This window comes from Leucoraja erinacea, chromosome 12 (assembly GCF_028641065.1).
Source record: "Leucoraja erinacea ecotype New England chromosome 12, Leri_hhj_1, whole genome shotgun sequence".
NCBI classification, from domain to species: domain Eukaryota; kingdom Metazoa; phylum Chordata; class Chondrichthyes; order Rajiformes; family Rajidae; genus Leucoraja; species Leucoraja erinaceus.
In genome coordinates this window covers 5,033,587-5,056,960 of record NC_073388.1, presented here as the reverse complement: position 1 = coordinate 5,056,960, position 23,374 = coordinate 5,033,587, and the positions used below count along the sequence as shown (strand labels likewise).

Sequence of the window (23,374 nt, the reverse complement as noted above, 5' to 3'; positions counted from 1 at the left end):
TCATTTCCTCCTTCACTTAGATTGCATCAGCAGACAATTTGCAGCTTGGTTTTAACAGCTTATTTTAGACAACCAACAGCTTTCACACACATAGAAACATAGAAATTAGGTGCAGGAGTAGGCCATTCGGCCCTTCGAGCCTGCACCGCCATTCACTATGATCATGGCTGATCATCTAACTCAGTATCCCGTACCTGCCTTCTCTCCATACCCCCTGATCCCCTTAGCCACAAGGGCCACATCTAACTCCCTCTTAAATATAGCCAATGAACTGGCCTCGACTACCCTCTGTGGCAGAGAGTTCCAGAGATTCACCACTCTGTGTGAAAAAAGTTCTTCTCATCTCGGTTTTAAAGGATTTCCCCCTTATCCTTAAGCTGTGACCCCTTGTCCTGGACTTCCCCAACATCGGGAGCAATCTTCCTGCATCTAGCCTGTCCAACCCCTTAAGAATTTTGTAAGTTTCTATAAGATCCCCCTCAATCTCCTAAATTCTAGCGAGTACAAACCGAGTCTATCCAGTCTTTCTTCATATGAAAGTCCTGACATCCCAGGAATCAGTCTGGTGAACCTTCTCTGTACTCCCTCTATGGCAATAATGTCCTTCCTCAGATTTTGAGACCAAAACTGTATGCAATACTCCAGGTGTGGTCTCACCAAGACCCTGTACAACTGCAGTAGAACCTCCCTGCTCCTATACTCAAATCCTACTAACGAGGATCCTACACACTAACGAGACGTTAACCTGCTCCAGAAGAAATGAACCAACATTTGGAGAGAATCCAAATGCCCCTTGGAGCACAAAGTCAATTACTCTGGGCGGCACGGTGGCGCAGCGGTAGAGTCGCTGCCTTTACAGCGCCAGAGACCCGGGTTCGATCCTGACCTCGGGTGCTGTCTTTGTGGAAATAGCACGTTCTTCCCAGTTTTCTCTCGGGGTGCTCCCATTTTCCACTACGTTCCAAAAACATGCAGGTTAGTAGGTTGATCGGGTTCTGTAGATTGTCCCTAGTGTGTGGATAGAATGAGTGATCGGGTGATCGCTGGTCGGTGTGGACTTGGTGGGTCGAAGGGCCTGTTCCCATGCTGTATCTCTAAACTAACTGGGATAGCCTTGACCCAATAGACATTAGGTGCAGGAGGAGGCCATTCGGCCCTTCGAGTCAGCACCGCCATTCAATGCGATCATGGCTGATCATCCCCAATCAGTACCCCGTTCCTGCCTTCTCCCCATAACCCCTGACTCCACTATTTTTAAGAGCCCTATCTAGCTCTCTCTTGAAATCATCCAGAGAACTGGCCTCCAAGGCAGAGAATTCCACAGACTCACCACTCTCTGCGAGAAAAAGTGTTTCCTCGTCTCCGTTCTAAATGGCTTACTCCTTATTCTTAAACTGTGTGGCCCCTGGTTCTGGACTCCCCCAACATCGGGAACATGTTTCCTACCTCTAGCGTGTCCAAGCCCTTAGCAATCTTACATCCGAAACATCACCCATTCCTTCTCTCCACAGATGCTGACTGTTACTCCAGCATTTTTTGTTGCAAGCCAGCCCGGATTGAAGAGTTCAGGGGGATGGGTGTGTCGAGCTATCACTTTGCACCAGAGGACAATGCTATTGCAAATCTTGCTGTCCACACATAACCTTTACACACAGTACAGTCACTGTGGTAGTTTGTGCCACCAGTTCTAATTGGTTATTCTGCACACAAGCATGTACACGCATTCATGTCAGAGCTATTTTTTCTCCCGATGTCTCAACCTATCCTATCCAAATACCTGCACAAATCGACTGCATGTATAGCTCGACCTGCCTCGGCAAGGCCAGCAGCATAATCAAGGACCAGTCTCACCCTGGCCTCTCCCTCTTCTATCCCTCTCCCATCAGGCAAAAGGTACAGAAGTGTGAAAACACACACCACCGGATACAGAAGGTAGACAAAAATGCTGGAGAAACTCAGCGGGTGAGGCAGCATCTATGGACCGAAGGAATAGGTGACGTTTCGGGTCTCGACCCGAAACGTCACCTATTCCTTCGCTCCATAGATGCTGCCTCACCCGCTGAGTTTCTCCAGCATTTTTGTCTACCTTCGATTTTTCCAGCATCTGCAGTTCTTTCTGAAACACCTCCAGACTCGGGGACAGTTTCTTCCCAGCTGTTATCAGGGAACTGAATCATCCTACCACAACCAGAGAGCAATCCTGAACGACTATCGGACTATCTTTTATCGGACATCATGGCTTTACCTTGCATTAAACGTTACTCCATTATCATGTATCTGTACACTGTGAATGACTCGATTGTAATCATGTATTGTCTTTCCGCTGACTGGTTAGCACGCAACAAAAGCTTTTCACTGTACTGTGGAACACGTGACAAAAACATTTGTTTAGTTTATAGTAGGAAGGAACTGCAGATGCTGATTTAAACCGAAGATAGACGCAAAATGTTGGAGTAACTCAGTGGGACAGGCGGCATTTCTGGCTAGAAGGAATGGGTCAGATTTTGTGGGTCAGATGCTGTGGGTTGAGACACTAATCAAATGTTTTTTTTTCAGATATGATGGTACCTGCCTCAACTACTTCCTCCGGCAGCTCGTTCCATGTACCCACCACCCTCTGTGTAAAAAAGATGATCCTCGGGGTCCTATTAAAACTTATGTCCTCTGGTTCTTGATTCCCCTACTCTGGGGAATAGACTTTGCGTCTACCCGATCTATTCCTCTCATGATTTTGCACACCTCTACAAGATCACCCCTCATCCTCCTGCGCTCTAAGGAATAAAGTCCTAGCTCAATACAACAGTCCTTCGTGTCCTAACAACATTAGTCTTCCACCTTGACAACATCTTTCCTATAACAGCGACCAAAGACGTGATTCTCAATTCAGTTTCCTATGAGGGAAATATACAATGTTCCAGGAAAGGAAAGTTCGAGTAAGATACAAACAGTATCAAGATGGAATGGATGATATCACCCTGGCATCCGTTGTTAAAGAGCTTTGGGTTCAATCCTGACTACGGGTGCTGTTTGTACGGAGTTTGCACGTTCTCCCCGTGACCTGCCTGGGTTGTCTCAGAGATCTTCGGTTTCCTCCCACCCTCCAAAGGCGTACAGCTTCGTAGGTCAATTGGCTTGGCGTCAATGTAAAATTGTCCCCGGTGTGTGTGGGACAGGGTTAGTTTGCGGGGGTCGCTGGTCGGAGTGGACTCGGTGGGTGGAAGGGCTTGTTTCCACGCTGTATCTCTAAACTCAAACAAGTAGCAAATACGGTTCTCCGACCGATGAAGTTCCTTTCGAGACTGGGTTTATGCTTATCTTGATTGGATGAGGCACAGATTACAAGGCAAGTACTGTAACACCTGAACAAGACTGATATTTCACTTCATGTTTAGTTTAGAGATACAGCACGGAAACAGGCCCTTCGGCCCACCGAGTCCGCGCCGACCAGCGGTCCCCGCACACTAAAACTATCCTGCACACACTAGGGCCAATTTGCAGTTATACCGAAGCCAAATGGCCTTTGAAGTGTGGGAGGAAACCGGAGCACCCGGAGAAAACCCACACGGTGATGGGGGAAGAACGTGCAAACTCCATACAGACAGCACCCACAGTCAGGATTGAACCTGGGTCTCTGGTGCTGCGAGGCAGCAACTCTACCGCTGTGCCACCGTGCAGTCAACTTGAATACATAGTTTGTGCACAAACAATGTCCACAAAGGTAGTAGAATGGGGTTGAAAGGGAAAGATAGATCAGCCATGATTGAATGGCAGAGTAGACTCGATGGGCCGAATGGCCTAATTCTGGTTGAAGAATGACACACTTGTCCCAGGGGTATCAGCTACCAGATCCAATGTCGATTTTCATCCAACGTGGAATTGCTTCATTGAATGAAGATTGCATCAATCAGTCTGACTCACAGTTTAAAACCTGGATCACACTGCTCAAAAGGGAAGATTATGGGAATGATATTGAGAACCGGCAGCAAGAAGGAAAAAATGAACAGATTTCATGAGGCAGGCCAATGAGTTTGGGCTAATTATTTTCCGCGCTATACGATCCTAATTGTGAATTCCCCATGTGGCTCTCTCAGTTACTGACACGTTCACAAGTTGAATTAGGCCACTCGGCCCATCAAGTCTACTCCGCCATTCAATCATGGCTGATCTCTGCCTCTTCATCCCATTTTCCTGCCTTTTCACCATAACCCTTGACACCCGTTCCAATCAAAAATTTGCCTATCTCCGTCTTAAAAATATCCACTGACTTGGTCTCCACAGCCCTCTGTGGTAAATATTTCCACAGTTTCTAAAGAAATTCCTCCTCATCTCCTTTCTGAAAAAGAGTCCTTTCATTCTGAGGCTGTGCCCTCTGGTCCTAGACTCCCACCAGTGGAAACATCCTCTCCACGTCCACTCTATCCAGGCCTTTCGTTATTCTGTAAGTTTCAATGAGGTCCCCCCTCAACCTTGTAAACTCCAGCGAGTACAGGCCCAGCGCTGTCAAACGCTCATCATATGCTAACCCACTCATTCCTGTAAACCACCACTGGACCCTCTCCAGAGCCAGCACATCCTTCCTCAGATACAGGACCTCAGGAATGGACTCGCGTTAATCCATATGGAAGTCCCCCTTCAAAGTCGGGAACCGAGCCAGCAACACACACAGCCTCACAACTGTCTATCTGATAAACCTCCTCATACTCCACCTCAAAGATCTGGAGTTTGAAGCAGGGTCGCGACCCAAAATGTCACCCATTCCTTCTCATGTAAGAAAGACTGCAGATGCTGGTTTAAATCGAAGGTAGACACAAAATGCTGGAGTAACTCAGCGAGTAACTCTTAGTCTTAGTGGGAAAACTGGGAAAGGGATGGAGAGAGAGAGAAAGCAAGGGCTACTTGAAGTTAAAGAAGTCAATGTTCATACCACTGTGGTGTAAACTACACAACCGAAATACGAGGTGCTGCTCCTCCAATTTGCGCTGGGCCTCACTCTGACAACGGAGGAGGCCCCGATCTCCTGGTGGCTCAGCACTTCAACTTCCCATTCCCATTCTCATTCTGACCTTTCTGTCCTGGGCCTCCTCCATTGTCAGAGTGAGGCCCAGCGCAAATTGGAGGAACAGCACCTCATATTCCACTTGAGCAGTTTACACCCCAGCGGTATGAACATTGACTTCTCTAACTTCAGATAGCCCTTGCCTTCCACCACAGTGAGGAGGTGTTTGGTGAACTCACTGTGGTGGATGTTAAATTTGTGTTAACTATGTGTTTTGTCATTTTTTTTAAATTATATGTATGACTGCAGGGAAACAGAATTTCGTTCAGACCGAAAGGTCTGAATGACAATAAACGAATCTAATCTAATCTAATCTAATCCATCGTGTTCCACTTCCCAGTTCTCCCACCAGTCTTACTGTCTCCGCCTACATTCTATCTTTGCCCCGACCCCTCCCCCGACTTCAATCCGAAGAAGGGTCTCGACCCAAAACGTTGCCCATTCCTTCTCTCCAGAGATGCTGCCTGTCCCGCTGAGTTACTCCACCATTCTGTGACTATCAAAGACCTTTTCAGTCAACCTTGTAATCAGACCATTCAGCAGCTAGCATCTACCGATGATACTCCAGCACAACTTTAAACACTTTCATTACACCATGAAATGGAAAAAACAATATAGATCGATCATAGTCATAGAGTCATGCAGCGTGGAAATAGGCCCCTCAGCCAAACCTGGTCACACTGACCAACATGTCCCATCTACACTAGTTCCACTTGCCTGCACTTGACCCATATCTCTCCAAACCTATCCTGCCAAATACCTGTCCAAATTTTTTATTTTTTATTTTTATAAATGTGATAGTGCTTATAAAAGTCCTTTTTGTAAGAAATGTGCCCATCCGGTTCCAATTAAATCTCCCCCCTAGTCTTAAACCCACTGTATGTTCTCCCCGGTTTTGATTCCCCTACGTTGGGTAACAAACACTGCATTTACTCCATCTATTCCACTCACGATCTTACATCTGAAATCCATAAAGAAAGCTCCAGCTCCTTTCTTGGTAATTATACTTGCTTCAACTAACCAATTTACCCGTGTCACCTCCATTCTACTTCTCTAAACATGCAATCTTACCTCTGATCTGCAGCCCATTACTTCACTAGGTGTCTAACCATTAACCATTATTAAACTTTGCAAAGTCACATCACCCAAAGCTGCACATGCAGCGTATTGTGGACATTGCAGCCCAGAACATCACACAAACCAACCTCCCTTCCATTGACTCCATCTACACCTCACGCTGCCTCGGCAAGGCCAGCAGCATCATCAAGGACCAGTCGCACCCCGGCCACTCCCTCTTCTCCCCTTGGGCAAGAGATACAGGTGTGAAAATACACACCTCCAGATTCAGAGACAGTTTCTTCCCAGCTGTTTGCAGGCAACTGAACCATTCTACCACAACCAGAGGGCAGTCCTGAACTATTATCTACCTCATAGGTGACCCTCGGACTATCTTTCATCAGACTTTACCCTGCATCAAACGCAATTCCCTTATCATGTATCTGTACACTGCAAATGGCTCGATTGTAATCATGTGTTGTCTTTCCTCTGGCTGGTTAGCACGCTACTAAAGCTTTTCACTGAATCTCGGTACACGTGACAATAAACTAAACTGAACTGAAACCTTTAATGAGTACTAACATGTTCATTGTATCTATGGAAAAAATGCCAGCAGGAACATATTTCCTATTTATAACATGCATACCATAGTTCTGTGTTCACTGGGCTTGAATAACATCCAGAATGTTTCCTTGGCGTAACAAAATAACATAAATGTTAACTGGCTGCAAGAAACATGTACATTCTTGTCATGCCCAATGTATAATGTCAATAAAAATGAAAAGTCCAATGGTGGTACTGTACTGCAGTTCAAAGTTTACTTTAGTTTACAGATACAGCTCGGAAACAGGCCCTTCAGCCCATTGAGTCCGTGCCGACCAGCGATACCCATGCACTGGCACTATCCTACACGTACTAGGGACAATTTTCCAATTTTACCAAAGTCAGTGCACCTACGGACCTGCGAGTCTTGCTAACGTGGGAGGAGTCCGGAGCACACGGGGAAATCCCACGCAGGTCACGGGAAGAACATGCAAACTCCACACAGACAGCGACCGCAGTCAGGATCGAACTCGGGCCTCTGGCCCTGTAAGGCAGCAACTCTACCGCTGCGCCCCTCGATCTTAACCCATGTTCAGCAATAACAGGGGGTAAAAAAAACAAAAAAACAAAAGCACTTTGAGGGTAGACATTTCAATTGGATGTAAACGTCAGGAAAAAAAAAAAAATAGAAATTGAATAAATATCAAGAGTTAGACACCAAATGCAGGAGTAACTCAGCGGGACCGGCAGCATCCCTAGAGAGAAGAAATATGAGTGACGTTTTGGGTCGAAACTCTTCTTCACACCCGAAACGCCACCCATTCCTTCGCTCCAGTGACGCTGCCTGTCCCGCTGAGTTAGTCAAGTCAAGAGAGTTTATTGTCATGCGTCCCAGATAGGACAATGAAATTCTTGCTTGCTGCAGCACAACAGAACATTGTAAGCAAAAATACAGAATAGTTCAGTTCAATATACACTTAAATAAGCAGATAAAGTGCACTGGGCTGTTACAGCAGAGTCTGTTTGTTGGCATGTTTAATAGCCTGATGGTTGTGGGGAAGTATCTATTCCTGAACCTGGATGCAACAGATTTCAGGCTCCTGTACCTTCTGCCCGATGGCAGCAGAGAGATGAGTGCATGGCCAGGATTGTGTGGGTCCTTGATGATGTTGGCTTCCTTTTTGAGGCAGCGACTGTGATAGATCCCTTCGATGGTGGGGATCCAGCACTTTGTTTATTCCTTCGGTAGAAGCCAGCATCTGCAGTTCCACCCTACACAAATATCCAGAGATGATCTAATCCCATCTCCTGCACGTGAAACTGAAGCGTGTCCAAATAAGGGACATCTTTGACACACGGAGACTGAGAAATAGTTGGGAAAGCTCACAAACATATCCTGAGATCTGCCTCTTTGTCATTGCGAACTCAAGAACACTCTCTGTAACCTGAATTATCTGTACTCTCTTAGCCGGGGCAAGGGACAGTAATGATAAAAGAGCCAGCAAGGAGAAGAATTAAGTTAATGACACACCATCTTAAACCTTCTGGTTAAGGGTGGCGTAGCGCCAGAGACCTGGGTTCAATCCAAACTACGGGCATTTGTCCACATGGAGTTTGTACGTTCTCCCCGTGACCTGCGTGGGTTTTCTCCGAGATCTTTGGTTTCCTCCCACACTCCAGAGCGCACAGATTTGAAGGTCAATTGGCCTGGATAAATACAAACTTGGCCCTCGTTTGTGTAGGGTGGCGTTGGTGCGCAGGGATCGCTGGTCAGAGCGGAGGCGCTGGGCCCGTTTCCGCGCTGTATCTCCAGATTAAACTAAACTAAGAAACTCTTTTCCGTTACCGACCACAGCTCCACCGCCAACCACGGCTCTGAGGGTTTGTGTTGCTGTTTGCACACTAGTGGTTACCAAAGTCTGCATTGCAGAAACATCTACTTATTAAAAGAGATTTTCCATGTCATTGGAGGCCCTTCAAACCATTGAGTCTGAATCCCGTTCCTTCACGAACGTTTCCCGTGATCTACTCTGCCCATATTCCCATCAACAAGAGGGAGAAGAAAGGAAGACCCAGCATAAGGGGGGGGGGGGGGGGGGGGGGGGGGGTGGGGCTGCCAAGAACAAAGGGGGACCACAAATGGAACGTGTTAAAAATGGTTTGCACAAAATCGAGTACTTTGTAACTTTGTCCGTGCCCTTTAGGTGGGGACTCTTTGCATACCTTGGGGATGCAAAACAAAATGCATGTGACAATAAAGTATTCATTCATTCATTCATTCAGGAACGAGTAGGTTAATCCATGATGAGCGTTTGGCGGCACTGGGCCTGGGTTGAGGTTTATTATTTTCACGTGTGCTGAGGTACAGTGAAAAGCTTTCTTCCGCATGATATTCCAAGTAGGTCAAATATACTTGGACTATCCCAACATTTAAGAAACAGTTGGACAGGTACATGGATGGGACAGGTTTGGGGGGGGGGGGGGGGGGGGGGGGGGGGGGGGGGGTACCAAACGTGGGCTGGTGGGACTAGTGTAGCTGGGACATGTTGGCCAGTGTGGGCAAGTTGGGCCGAAGGGGCTGTTTTCACGCTGTATCACTCTATGACTATATACAATACAATAGGTAGATGTCCAATAGGTAGATGTCCACAATCAGTACCCCGTTCCTGCCTTCTCACCATATCCCGACTCCACTTTCCTTAAGAGCTCTATCTAACTTTCTTGAAAGCATCCAGAGAATCGGGATTCACAACTGTCTGGGTGAAAAAGTTCTTCCTCATCTCCGGTCTAAATGGCCTACCACTAATTCTCAAACTGTGGCCCCTGGTTCTGGACTCCCCCAACATCGGGAACATGTTTCCTGCCTCTAGCGTGTCCAATCCCTTAATAATCATATGTTTGAATAAGATGCCTTCTCATCCTTCTAAATTCCAGAGTGTACAAGTCCAATCGCTCCATTCTATCAACATATGACAGTCACGCCATCCTGAGGGGTTAACCTTGTGATCTTACACTGCACTCCCTTCAATAGCAAGAATAGCAAGTCCTGACCTACCATCTACTGACTGGGCTAATATTTATTGGAATTTAGAAGGATGAGAGGATATCTTATGGAAACATAAAATTCTCACGGGATTGGACAGGCTAAATGCAGGAAAAATGTTCCCGATGTTGGGGGAGTCCAGAACCAGGGGTCATAGTTTAAGAATAAGGGGCAAGCCATTTAGGCCCGAGATGAGGAAAAACATTTTCACCCAGAGAGTTGTGAATCTGTGGGATTCTCTGCCACAGAAGGCAGTGGAGGGCAATTCACTGGATGTTTTCAAGAAAGAGTTAGATGTGGCATTTAGGGCCAACGGAATCAAGGGATAGGGGGAAAAAGCAGGAACGGGGGACTTATTCTGGATGATCAGCCATGGTCATATTGAATGGCAGTGCTGGTTCGAAGGGCCAAATGGCCTACGCCTGCACCTATTGTCTATGTTTCTATATTTACCTCGTTGGAGGATCTGTGAACTATCTTTAATCAGACTTTATCCTGTATTAAATGCTGTGCCCTTTATCTGCATTGTGGACAGCTTGATTGCAATCATGTACAGCTTTACTTTGACTGGATAGCACGCTGACAAAAGCTTTTCACTGTACCTAGGTACAATAGACAATAGATAATAGGTGCAGGAGGAGGCCTTTCGGCCCTTTGAGCCAGCACGCACCGCCATTCAATGTGATCATGGCTGATCCCGTGACAAAAATAAACGGAATTAAACCCAAGTCATTGAAGCAGTGAGGCTGCAAATCTATTAACTGCGTCATCATTTTATTTAAAAGTAAAATCCAATTTAACAGCTGAAAGTCCTTTGGATGGCAATTTAATTAACTAGCGCCCCCACCAAATTAAATGTTGCATTCTTTTTAAGGCCTTGCAATAAGAAATTGATCAGGGCGGCACGATGGCGCAGGGCAGCGGTAGAGTTGCTGCCTCACAGTGCCAGAGATCTGGGTTCGATCCTGACCACAGGTGCTGTCTGTACGGTGTTTGCACGTTCTCCCCGTGACCAGCGTGAGTTTTCTCCAGGTACTCCGGTCTTTCTACCACACTATGAGGACCTACAGGTTTGTCGGCTAAGTGGCTTCAGTAAAAATGTAAACCATCCCTTGTGTGTTGTGTGTGTGTGTGTGTGTGTGTGTGTGTGTGTGTGTGTGTGTGTGTGTGTGTGTGTGTGTGTGTGTGTGTGTGTGTGTGTGTGTGTGTGGTAGTGTGTGTGTGTGTGGGGGTCGCTGTGGTGTGTGTGGACCCGATGGGCCGAGTGGCCTGGTTCCCCCGCTGTATCTCGTAACTAAACTAAACTAGTCACAAGTTCCCAACAGATCAAGAAGTCTGGTTTCCATCTGTTACTCAAGAGCAACCACAGCTTGAAATAGTTCCAGGGAATCACACATTGAGCTCTGGTGTGTCCCTGTGTCTCAGGACACGGTTGGCCTGGATCAGAAACTCTGTCAGCTGTGGGGAAAGATAAGTTTCATTGCTCAACTTCTTGTGAGGCATAGATAGGGTAGACAGTCGGAACCTTTATCCCCCAGCGTGGAAATGTCCAAGGGAATAGCTAAAAGGGGATGGGGGGGGGGGGAAGTTTAATGGCGGATGTGTGGGGCAAGTTTGTTTTCAGAGACGGGCAGACACGCGCAAACGGGCAGACACGCGCAGACGGGCGCAGACGGGCAGAATCACAGAGGCATTGGTGGGAGTCGTACTGCCAGATGTGGTGGTGGTGGTGGTAGCAGATAAGACAGCGGGGTTTAAGAGTCTTTTGGATAGGCACATGGATATGCAGGGAGATGCATGATGTGCAGGTGGATCAGAGATGGTCTTGGTGCCATGTTCATCACAGTGTGGGAAGAGCAGGGAATAGAGGGATATGGATCATGTCCAGGCGGAAGAGAGCAGTTTATCTTGGCTCCATGTACGGCACAAACACTGCGTGCTGTTCTATGTCCCATGGACTTCCCCACAATGAAAACCACCCATTCCAGAGACACAACATGCACGGATTGTACCAGCTAAATAGAAAAAAATGTTAAATATGTGACTGAGCAATGGTCGTTTCACATTCCCGTCATTCACCGTCAAGGATTCCATGGGACAAGATGAACGTTGACTAAACACACACACACACAGGACATTAGTAGCAATCCAGCTCCACAGTAGGGAAGCGTTGATTATAAAATTGATTGCTCAACTTCTTGTGAGGCATAGATAGGGTGGACAGTCAGAACCTTTATCCCCCAGCGTGGAAATATCCAAGGGAATAGCTACAAGGTGATGGGGGGGGGGGGGGGGGGGGGGGGGGGGGGGGGGGGGGGGGGGGAGTTTTAATGGCGATGTGTGGGGCAAGTTTGTTTCCAAATCTGAGGAAGGACATTATTGCCATAGAGGGAGTGCAGAGAAGGTTCACCAGACTGATTCCTGGGATGTCAGGACTGTCTTATGAAGAAAGACTGGATAGACTTGGTTTATACTCTCTAGAATTTAGGAGATTGAGAGGGGATCTTATAGAAACTTACAAAATTCTTAAGGGGTTGGACAGGCTAGATGCAGGAAGATTGCTCCCGATGTTGGGGAAGTCCAGGACAAGGGGTCACAGCTTAAGGATAAGGGGAAATCCTTTAAAACCGAGATGAGAAGAACTTTTTTCACACAGAGAGTGGTGAATCTCTGGAACTCTCTGCCACAGAGGGTAGTCGAGGCCAGTTCATTGGCTATATTTAAGAGGGAGTTAGATGTGGCCCTTGTGGCTAAGGGGATCAGAGGGTATGGAGAGAAGGCAGGTACGGGATACTGAGTTGGATGATCAGCCATGATCATATTGAATGGCGGTGCAGGCTCGAAGGGCCGAATGGCCTACTCCTGCACCTAATTTCTATGTTTCTATGTTTCTATGTAAAACAAATCCAACAGCAAGTTTTAAAAAAATTGAACACTTATAGATCGAGCCATCCAATCATAGATTAAAAAAAGAGAAAGTGGGAGGATTGAAGATTTATCAAATAATTTTATGATCAGTGGATTAGATCGAGTGTTTCAGCTACAGGCTAGAACGTTAGAGGTTGAGGCAAAACTTAGAAGCAGGAGAAGAACCAAACAACAGTGGTCCCCATACAGAGCCCAAGGGATTCCCACTGGTCACATCCCTTCCAGCCAGAATAATAGCACGTTGGTTAGTCCGCATTGGAAGTCAACAGATGCAAGTTAAGTTGGTTGGCACGGTGGCGCAGCGGTAGCGTTGCTGCCTAATACCCCTGTCCCACTTAGGAAACCTGAACGCAAACCTCTGGAGACTTTGCGATCCACCCAAGGTTTCCGTGGGGTTCCCGGAGGTTTTTGTCGGTCTCCCTACCTGCTTCCACTACCTGCAACCTCCGGGAACCGCACGGAAACTTTGGGTGGAGCGCAAAGTCTCCAGAGGTTTCCTAAGTGGGACAGTGCCAGAGACCCGGGTTCCATCTCCACTACGGGTGTTGTATGTATGGAGTTTGTACGTTCTTTCCGTGAGACGCGTGGGTTTTCTCCGATGATCTTCGGTTTCCTCCCACACTCCAAAAGGATTGTACGGGCTTGGAGGCTAATTGGCTTGGTGTTAATATAAAGTGTGTTTGTGTGTGTGTCTGTGTCTGTGTCTGTGTGTGCATATATAGGATAGTGCTAGTGAGTGGGAATTGCTGGTCACCACAGCCTCGATGGGCCGAAGGGCTTGTTTCCACGCTGTATCTCCAAACTAAGATGAAGGTTCCTATGACTTGCACGCTCTGAATTACCAAATGATCTAGAGGGCCAATAAAAAGTGCTTTCAGTGGGGAGGGACAGTGTTCGGAAAAAGAGACTTTGAGAAGGAAGCAGTCAATATTTGCTTTGTGGCCTTTAGTTGAACAGCAGAGCAGACTGATTGCATACACATCATTCACGTTGTACTCAGTGGTGTGAGCACACAGAGGAAGTAAGATGGGCCCAGTCTTCAGAAAACTCTGCATTATTCAAGAGCCTCGGATACATCAATTATTAAGCGGCAGAAACTGAACTAATTTGCTATGCTTTTCAGTTCCCAATGCTGCTGTAGTCAACTTTCCAAAAATAGTGCTTTTTAATAACATGTCTCAGTGTAAAGCGACAGCTTCCATGCCTGGGATCTACTGGGTGATGGAGATAATTAGATTTAAAAATAAACATTAGGTAAAACGCAGTTTCACCAAGAAGGGTTTTCCTCTCAGCAGCTCTTTGTGCAAAACTATTTCCTTCTACTTGTGGGTGGAGGAAAGAAAATATTTACCTGTCTGCACCATATTAAAATGGATATTTAGTTTTTTTAGTTTAGTTTCGAGATACAGCATGGATACAGGCCCTTTGGCCCACTGATTCCATGCCAACCAGCGATCCCCGCACACTAACACTATCCTACACACACTAGGGACAATTTACAATTTTACCGTAGCTAGTTAACCTACAAACCTGTACGTCTTTGGAGCATGGGAGGAAACTGGAGAAAACCTACGCAGGTCACGGGGAGAACGTACAGACTCCCCACAGACAGCACCCGTAGACTGGATGGAACTCGGGACTCTGGCGCTGTGAGGCAGCAACTCTGCCACTGTGTCACTGTGCTGCCCCTCTTTGTTTAAACTCTGTGACATACGATTCTTCCCGCCATTGTCCTCGATGAAACTATAACGCAAGCACTTCCAGCCACGATCACAGTGAATGGCGGTGCTGGCTCGAAGGGCCACATGGCCTACTCCTGCACCTATTGTCTATTGTCTAAAAGACGGAAAGTTATTTTTAAACCGTGGTGGGGATTTGGAATGTGTTGCAGGAGTGGTGGTGGAAGCATTTACAATAATGGCATTTCCAATGCTTTCTGTAGCCACGTGGATATACAGGGAATGGAGAGACATGGATCACGTGCAGACAGAGGAGATTAGTTCAACTTGGCATCACATTCAACACGGACATTGTGGGCTGAAGGGCCTGTTCCTGAACTCCACGGGCAGTATGGTGGCGCAGCGGTAGAGTTGCTGCCTCACAGCGCCAGAGACCCGGGTGCGATCCACACTATGGTGCTGTCTGTAAGGAGTTTGGACGTTCTCCCCGTGACCTGCGTGGGTTTCCTCCAGTTTCCTCCACACTCCAAAGACGTGCAGGTTTGTAGGTTAATTGGCTTGGTATAATTGAAAATAGTCCCAAGTGTGTGCAGGACAGTGCTAGCATGCGGGGATTGCTGGTGGGCCGAAGGGCCTGTTTCCACGCTGTATCTTTAAACTAAACAATAGACAATAGACGCAGGAGTAGGCCATTCGGTTCTTCGAGCCAGCACTGCCATTCAATGTGATCATGGCTGATCATCCCCAATCAGTACCCCGTTCCTGCCTTCTCCCCATACCCCCCCCGAGTAGACTATAATTCAATACATGATACTATAATAGGCAGAGTGGGCTTGATGGGCCAAATGGCATACTTCTGCTCCTATGGCTTATGAACTGAGGATAATATTCTGAATGTTTACATTGTGAAATGCACAGAAAAACGACAACAAATGATAAGAAACCCAGCTTACTGAACTTGCAATTATAAGATACAGTATATAAATTGTTAGTTATTCACTCCCTTTCTCCCCACTCTTGCATAACCTGGCTAGATGGTTTCAATTTATGTAGACACAAGCTTTGGAAGTTCACACAAATACTGATCGGCAAGGCACAGCAATAAAGTTAAGAACATTTCCAAAACAACGCGAGCTTTCAAGCCTTTTACTGCCGAGCCAAATGAGCTCGAGTCTTGCACGTTAACTGTCAGATCAATAACATAACACGTGCTTGAGACAAGACAAGAGATTGTCGTTATCTCGCTGTATGCAGGCTATTGATGGTAGAATGAGCAGCTTCTTCCCCTTATATCAGGCTTCCCAAACTGCCCTTCCATAAGTTATTGTACTGTCCGATTCACCTCCACCCCATTGTGGACATTGGACTTTGTCCATGGAACTGATGCGCTACAATGCTGAGAAATATATTCTGCACTCTGTATCTTCCTCTTTGCCCTACCATCTGTGCGCGGCACAGCGTAGAGTTGTTGCCTCAGAGAACGCGGTTCGATTCTGACTACGGGCGCCGTCTGTACGGAGTTTGTACGTTCTCCCCGTGACCATGTGGGTTTTCTCCAGGTGCTCCGGTTTCCTCCCACATTCCAAAGACGTACAGGTTTGTAGGCTAATTCCCCATTGGTAAAGTTGTGAAATTATCTTTGGTGCTTGTAGTATAGTGCTGGTGTATGGGGCGATCACTGATCTCGATGGGCTGAAGGGCCTGTTTCCGCGCTGTATCTCCATAGTCTAAAGTAAATCTGCTCTCGAGTTGGATTTGGTTGTATTCATCTTCAGAAGTTACAGGAGCAGAATTAGGCCATTCGGCCCACCATGTATAGTATATCTGATCCGCTAGGATAGATGCAAAATACAGCTTTTCACTTTACCCGAGTAAGGTAACAAAAATAAACCTAAACATGATGCTGGCCACTTCTGCCTTAATATTCACCCCAAAACATACACAATTGTTCATAGAAACATAGAAAATAGGTGCAGGAGTAGGCCATTCGGCCCTTTGATCCTGCACCGCCATTCAATATGATCATGGCTGATCATCCAACTCAGTATCCCGTACCTGCCATCTCTCCATACTCCCTGATCCCTTTAGCCACAAGGGCCACATCTAACTCCCTCTTAAATACAGCCAATGAACTGTGGCCTCAACTACCTTCTGTGGCAGCGAATTTCACAGATTCACCACTCTCTGTGTGAAAAATGTTTTTCTCTTCTCGGTCCTAAAAGACTTTCCCCTTTATCCTTAAACTGTGACCCCTTGTTCTTCAAAAGGCTTTGATATTTTCAGATAGATAGTTACATAGCAGCAGACTGACGAAATATAGTAATCCATTATCAATTATTTCCTTTTCAAATCACGTTTTTTAAGCCGAAGCGGCAAAGGGTATAACGACATCACATTCAATTATAATTTGAACTAAATGCTGTAATGACAATATCCACATTAAACAGGACAAGTTCCAAATGGTTTGCAAATGCAATGGTCAACACATTTATCAACTTAAACAACAAACTATATCTTATCAGCCAGCAAATGTGATTAAAGTTAGATACAGCCAACCAGTGTTGGCATTAGGAGTTGCTCCGAGGTATTGGATTGTGAAAAATCAGAAAATATGAACTTTGTTTACTTTAGAGATACAGCACAGAAACAGGCCCATCATGTCCATGCACACACACACGTGTACACACACACGTACACAGACGTACACACACACACACACACGACAATTTACAATTTTACAATTTCATCAAAGCCAATTAACCTGCAAACCTGCACGTCTTTGGAGTGTGGGAGGAAACCAGAGCACCCGGAGAAAACCCACGCAGGCCACAGGGAGAACGTACAAACTACATATAGACAGCACCAGAAGTCCAAATCGAACCCAGTACTCTGCCACTGCACCATCGTGCTGTCATGTGTTACGAGCTACATCCACAAGGCAATTTCTGACATATGATGGGTTTTTGAGACACATGCTGGAAAACTGCAATAACTGCTACATCTTAGAATATGACAGAGAACAGTGTGGCACAGCAACAGGCCCTTCGGCCCACACGATCTGTGCTGTACACGATGCCACGATAATCTAATCTCCTCTGCTGTACACTATCCATGCCCCTCCACATCCACGCGTCTAAAAGCCTCTTCAATTCCACTAAATTCGTGTTGCCGCCTTACAGCGACAGAGACCCGGGTTCGATCCCGACTTTGGGTGCTGTCTGTACGGAGTTTGTACGTTCTCCCTGTGACCTTTAGTTTTCTCTGGGTTTTTCAGTTTCCTCACACACACCAAAGACATACAGGTATGTGGGTTAATTGGCTTGGGTATAATTGCCCCTATTGCGTGTAGGATAGAGCAAGTGTGGGGGGGAGGGGTCGCTGGTTGGTGCCGACTCGATGGGCCGAAGGGCCGGCTTCCACGCTGTATCTCGAAACCAAACTAAATTCTGATTTTCTCAGCTATAGAGAAAATTACCATGATGTCAATATGGATAGGCTGGTGATGTACTGTCAATGGCAAGACCCTTCATATTACTGATGTACACAGAGTTCAGAGCTCACTAAAGGTGGCAGCACATGTAGATAGGGTGCTAAAGTAGGCATAAGCCAAGGCGTGCTTGCCTTCATTGCCAGGTGTATAGATTACAATCGAGCCATCCACCATGTACAAATATATGATAAAAGGAAGAACGTGGATAGCCTTTAGTGCAAGATAAATGCCAGCAAAGTCCGATCAAGAATAGTCCGAGGGTCTCCAATGAGATAGATAGTAGCTCAGGACTGCTCTCTAGGATGGTTCAGTTGCCTGATAACAGCTGGGAAGAAAATGTCAATAGACACAAAAAGCTGGAGTAACTCAGCGGGACAGGCGGCATCTCTGGAGAGAAGGAATGGGTGACGTGTTGGGTCAAGACCCTACCCTGAATCTGGAGGTGTGCGTTTTCACACTTCTGGACCTTTCTTCACGTGCCATAGACTTCTCCACTGATCTTCCTTGAGGTCATATGTCATAACTGATAGGAACAGAATTAGGCCAGTGAGTCACTCGGCCCATCAGGTCCATTCTATCACTCCCCCCTAACCCCATTCTCCTGCCTTCTCCCCGTAACCCTTGACGCCTGCACTAACCAAGAAACATAGAAAATAGGTGCAGGAGTAGGCCATTCGGCCCTTCGAGCCTGCACCACCATTCAATATGATCATGGCTGATTATCCAACTCAGTATCCTGTACATCATCTATCTCTGCCTTAAATGTTCCAAACCAAACATTTAAGGCAGCTTAAGGATAAGGGGGAAATCCTTTAAAACCGAGATGAGAAGAACTTTTTTCACACAGAGTGGTGAATCTCTGGAACTCTCTGCCGCAGAGGGTAGTCGAGGCCAGTTCATTGGCTATATTTAAGAGGGAGTTAGATGTGGCCCTTGTGACTAAAGGGATCAGGGGATTTGGATAGAAGGCAGGTACGGGATACTGAGTTGGATGATCAGCCATGATCATATTGAATGGCGGTGCAGGCTCGAAGGGCCGAATGGCCTACTCCTGCACCTAATTTCTATGTTTCTATGAACAGAGAGATATGGATCACGTTCAGGCCGATGGGACAGGTTTAATGAGGCATCGTGTGCAGCACAAATATTGTGGGCCGAAGGACCTGTCCCTGTTCACCGACATATCTGTACAACCTGCACTGTTGCCCATCATTTCTTGCTTCAGTGCGGGCATGATATTTTAAAATTCCCCGCTTTAAGTCATAAGTTTTCAAGCTGGCATCTGCTATCTCCATTCACCTGTCACCACAGTTAATGGGCCTCTTGGAATTGCCCATGGCGTGCAAGGCATGGGTGAAAGAGGTGGATAACATAGGACTGGCATGAATGGGTGGCCTGGACTCAGTGGGCCGAAGGGCCTGTTTCAATGGTGCGTCTTTCCATCTTTCAATCAGACCCAACATCCTTAATCCATATGAATCTAGGGAGGTGTACACAATCATGAGCGGAATAGATGATAAGGCGGGCGGGGGGGTAGATAAATGCTCTACAGCCGAGAAGGCGAAGAAAAAGAATTTTAAAAGAAAGCAGATACGATTCGCAACAGAGGCTTAGACAGACATTCCCGAGGTGGAGGGTCTGTGCGTTTTATGCTCATAATACACTGCTTTGTGGAGCCCAGCGATAAACCTTAGTCCACTAACGCTGTTAGTGTGGAGTGAGAGAGACAGAGAGACTGTGTCTCTGTACCGCAGTGAGACTTGGAGCAGAGGGGGGTGGGGGATGAAAGAATAGATGGAGTTAATTTGAAATGAAATGAAATACCTGCGGTGTCTCCTTGCTGCGACCCCCGGCTAGCTCTCCCTTTCCATCCCCTCCTTGTCTTCTGCTTCTGCCGCTGCTCTTTAACAGGCAGGGCTTGAGTTTCTTGTCTGATGTACGTTTCCTGGTAGAGGGCGGAAGTGAAACCTCCAAATGTGTGTCAACCCTATCAAAATTATTCACAGCAGCCTCTGCCCCATTCAGCGCAGTCTCTGCAGTGGCTCCGGCTCCGGCTCCGTCCCTGCCTGCAATTGCCACAAGCAGCCCAGGCTCCTCAACCCCGCCACCCTGCGCCCATGTACACGCGGCTCAGTGTAACGGTGATGGTTCTCGGTGCCTTTCACTCCAGTACTCGCACTGCGACCTGCTTTAATTTTAACCCTTCCCTTCCCTACACGAACTCCTGGTAAATCATTGAAACCAACGGGCTGGGCAAACATAACTCAGCGGGTCAGGCATATGTGTGTGTGTATATACACGTGTATATATATGTATATACACATATATATATATATATATATATATATATATATGTGCGTGTGTATATATATATATGTGTGTGTGTGTGTGTGTGTATATACACGTGTATATATATATATACACACATATTATTTATATATATATATATATATATATATGCGTGTGTGTGTGTGTGTATATATATATATATATATATATATATATATATACACAGACTAAGTGGGACCCGTTGGGTCCCATGTTCACACGGGAGGGCTGGTCCCCCAACGCAATATTCCACCTCTCCACCAATTCCAATACTGGTGGCCGGGGTGGGGTTCTGAAGCGCTAGTATGGGTGTTGTGGGCCTATGGGACTGGTTTCCAGAGGGCTAGAATGGACATTGTGAGCCGAATAGATTCTGGTGGGCTGGCAGCTCAGTCACCCAGGGCTGGTGGGCTGCTCAGTGGGCTGGCGGCTCAGTCACTCAGGGCTGGTGGGCTGGCAGCTCAGTCACTCAGGGCTGGTGGGCTGGCAGCTCAGAAACTGCCAGAAATTCAGCCCAAAACAGGTGAGAGACTGTGAGAGAGAAGGGGAGACGGTGGAGAATCAATTTTTTACGTCTTTCATCTTTTTCTGCAGATCACAGCAATGAAGGAGGAAAGTCTATCCTGGCGTGGATCTCCTGGCCAGGGAGCCAATGAAGGGAGAGAGAAAAATACTGGGGTGAGGTTTAATACTTACAGATTTGATTTGATTTATTGCCTATTATGCCTCCTGGCATGTAGGGCGCCAACGAAGGACCTCCACTCCTTGTTGATTCCTTCAGGTGCAGTTTCCGTAACATATTTGTTTTACGAGACAAGTTTGCTATCCCTGTGCTCAACCTCCAACCTGGAGGACTAGTGGATCGCTCGTCATCTCGCCTCTACCCTTCGACCTGGCCAGCATGGGAGACCCTAACAGGAGACAAATCTCCCACTGGCATAGCTCTAGGGGTCACTGAGGGCAGGCCAACACCTCATTTAAATTTAAATTTCAAATTCCTTTCCATTTCAAGCACAGGGCAGGCCAACACCTCATTTCAATTTCAATTTCAATTTCATTTCCATTTCCATTTCCATTTCAAGCACAGGGCAGGCCAACACCACATTTCAATTTCAATTTCATTTTCATTTCATGCACAGGGCAGGCCAACACCTTATTTCAATTTCAATTTCATTTTGATTAAAGCACAGGGCAGGCTAACACCTCATTTAAATTTCAATTTCAATTTCCGTTCCCTTTCCATTTCAAGCACAGGGCAGGCCAACACCTCATTTCAATTTCCTTTCCCTTTCCATTTCAAGCACAGGGTAGGCCAACACCTCATTTCAATTTCCTTTCCCTTTCCATTTCAAGCACAGGGTAGGCCAACACCTCATTTAAATTGTGTATCCATTGTAAATGATACAATTAGATCTTGCCCGTCTCACCTTAAACCCCAGGTCATCTCATCTTGGAACAGCATAAATTTCTTCCGGGTACTCTGATTTGCATCCCATCCCAAAGACGGGCGGGTTGACAGGTTAATTGGCCCTCAGTAAAAACCAAATGTGTGGGTGAGTGATGGAATCTGGGGGGTGTTTAGTTTAGTTTAGAGATACAGTGCGGAAACGGGCCCTTCAACCCACCGAGTCCACACAGATCAGCGATCCCCGCACATTAACACTAACTTAAACACACTCGGGACAATTCACACTGATACCAAAGCCAATTAACCTACAAACCTTTGGAGTACATCTTTGGAGTGTGGGAGGAAACTGGAGATCTCGAAGAAAACCCACGCCGGTCACAGGGAGAACGTACAAACTCCGTACAGCCAGAACCCATAGTCGGGCTCGAACCTGGGTCTCTGGTGCTGCAAGCGTTGTAAGCAGCAACTCTACCGCTGCGCCACTGTGACCGCCCATGTTGATGATAATGTGATGGGGGTAAACTGTGGAATGAATGTAGAATCAGAGGAAGTGGTCAGTGCAGAATGAAGGGGTTGTGACTGTGCTGTAGTTGAGGTGTAGATATGGTAGACAGCCAGAACCTTTTGCCCCAGGTTGTAAATGTCCAACACTAGGGGGCATGGCTATAAGATGAGGCGGGGGACAAGTTTTTTTATACAGTGTAATTGATTTAAAGGAGGTGTGTAGGGCAAACTTACACAGATGGTGGTAGGTGCCTGGGACACACTGCCAGGTAGAGACGTGTGTAAACGCACATCTCCAGATTCAGGGACAATTTCTTCCCGGCTGTTATCAGGCAACTGATCCATCCAACCACAACCAGAGAGCAGTCCTGAACTACTATCTACCTCATTGGTGACTCTCGGACTATCTTTGATCGGGCTTTGCTGGCTTTACCTTGCACTAAACGTTATTCCCTTATCATGTATCTCTGGAGTTTAGGAGGAGAGGGTATCTCATTGAAACATATAATGTAAAACTTTTTTCCAACAGAGGGTTGTGAATCTGTGGAATCCTCCGCCTCAGAGGGCGGTGGAGGCCGGTTCTCTGGATGCTTTCAAGAGAGACTTTGATAGAGCTCTTCAAGATATATGGAGATATGGGGAGAAGGCAGGAATGGGGTACTGATTGTGGATGATCAGCCATGATCACAGTGAATGGCGGTGCTGGCTCGAAGAGTCGAATGGTCTTTATCTGTACACTGTGAATGGCTCGATTGTAATCCTGTATTGTCTTTCCGCTGACTGGTTAGCACGCAACAAAAGCTTTTCACTGTACCTCGGTACACGTGACAATAAACTAAACTGAAACTGAAACAGGGGTAGTGGTTGTGGCAGATGGGGTGTTTTTTTAGGAGCCTTTTGATGGGTACATAATTATGGAGGGATGTGCATTATATACAGGTGGATCAGAGATAGTCTTGGCATCTTGTTCAGCGCTGACATTATGGGCCAAAGGGCCTGTACTGTTCCATGTTCTATGGTACCACCACAAGTCTTAGACCTCTCGCCAAGGACTGTAGGACAGAGGTTTCAGAAGGGAGGGTCAACATTGATAGGAGACATGTGGGGCCAATGTTTTGCAGAGGGTGGTGGGTGCCTGGAACGTGCCAGGGTTAGTGCTGGAGGCAGATATGACAGTGGCATTAAGAAGCTTTTAGATAGGCACATGGATATTCAGTGAATGGAGTGACATGGATCTTGAGCAAGCAGAGGCGATTAATTTAATTTGGCATCATGTACGGCACAGACAATGTGGGCCAAAGGGCCTCATCATCTATTGTGATCTTCTATGTTCTAAATT

At 46.6% G+C, this 23,374-nt stretch overlaps 1 protein-coding gene across 3 annotated transcripts in view; it reads right to left on the bottom strand.

The window, feature by feature from the left end:
• The window catches only part of LOC129702017 (serine/threonine-protein kinase PAK 3), a 166,658-nt gene extending 146,696 nt beyond the window's left edge, over positions 1-19,962 (bottom strand). The window contains exon 1 of one of the 3 annotated variants that reach the window (XM_055643506.1): positions 19,620-19,962. The gene's annotated coding sequence lies outside the window, so the exon portion shown is untranslated. The remainder of the gene's footprint in view (positions 1-19,619) is intronic. The other 2 variants (XM_055643508.1, XM_055643509.1) reach the window with 2 other exon arrangements.
• Between the last annotated feature and the right edge of the window lie 3,412 nt (positions 19,963-23,374).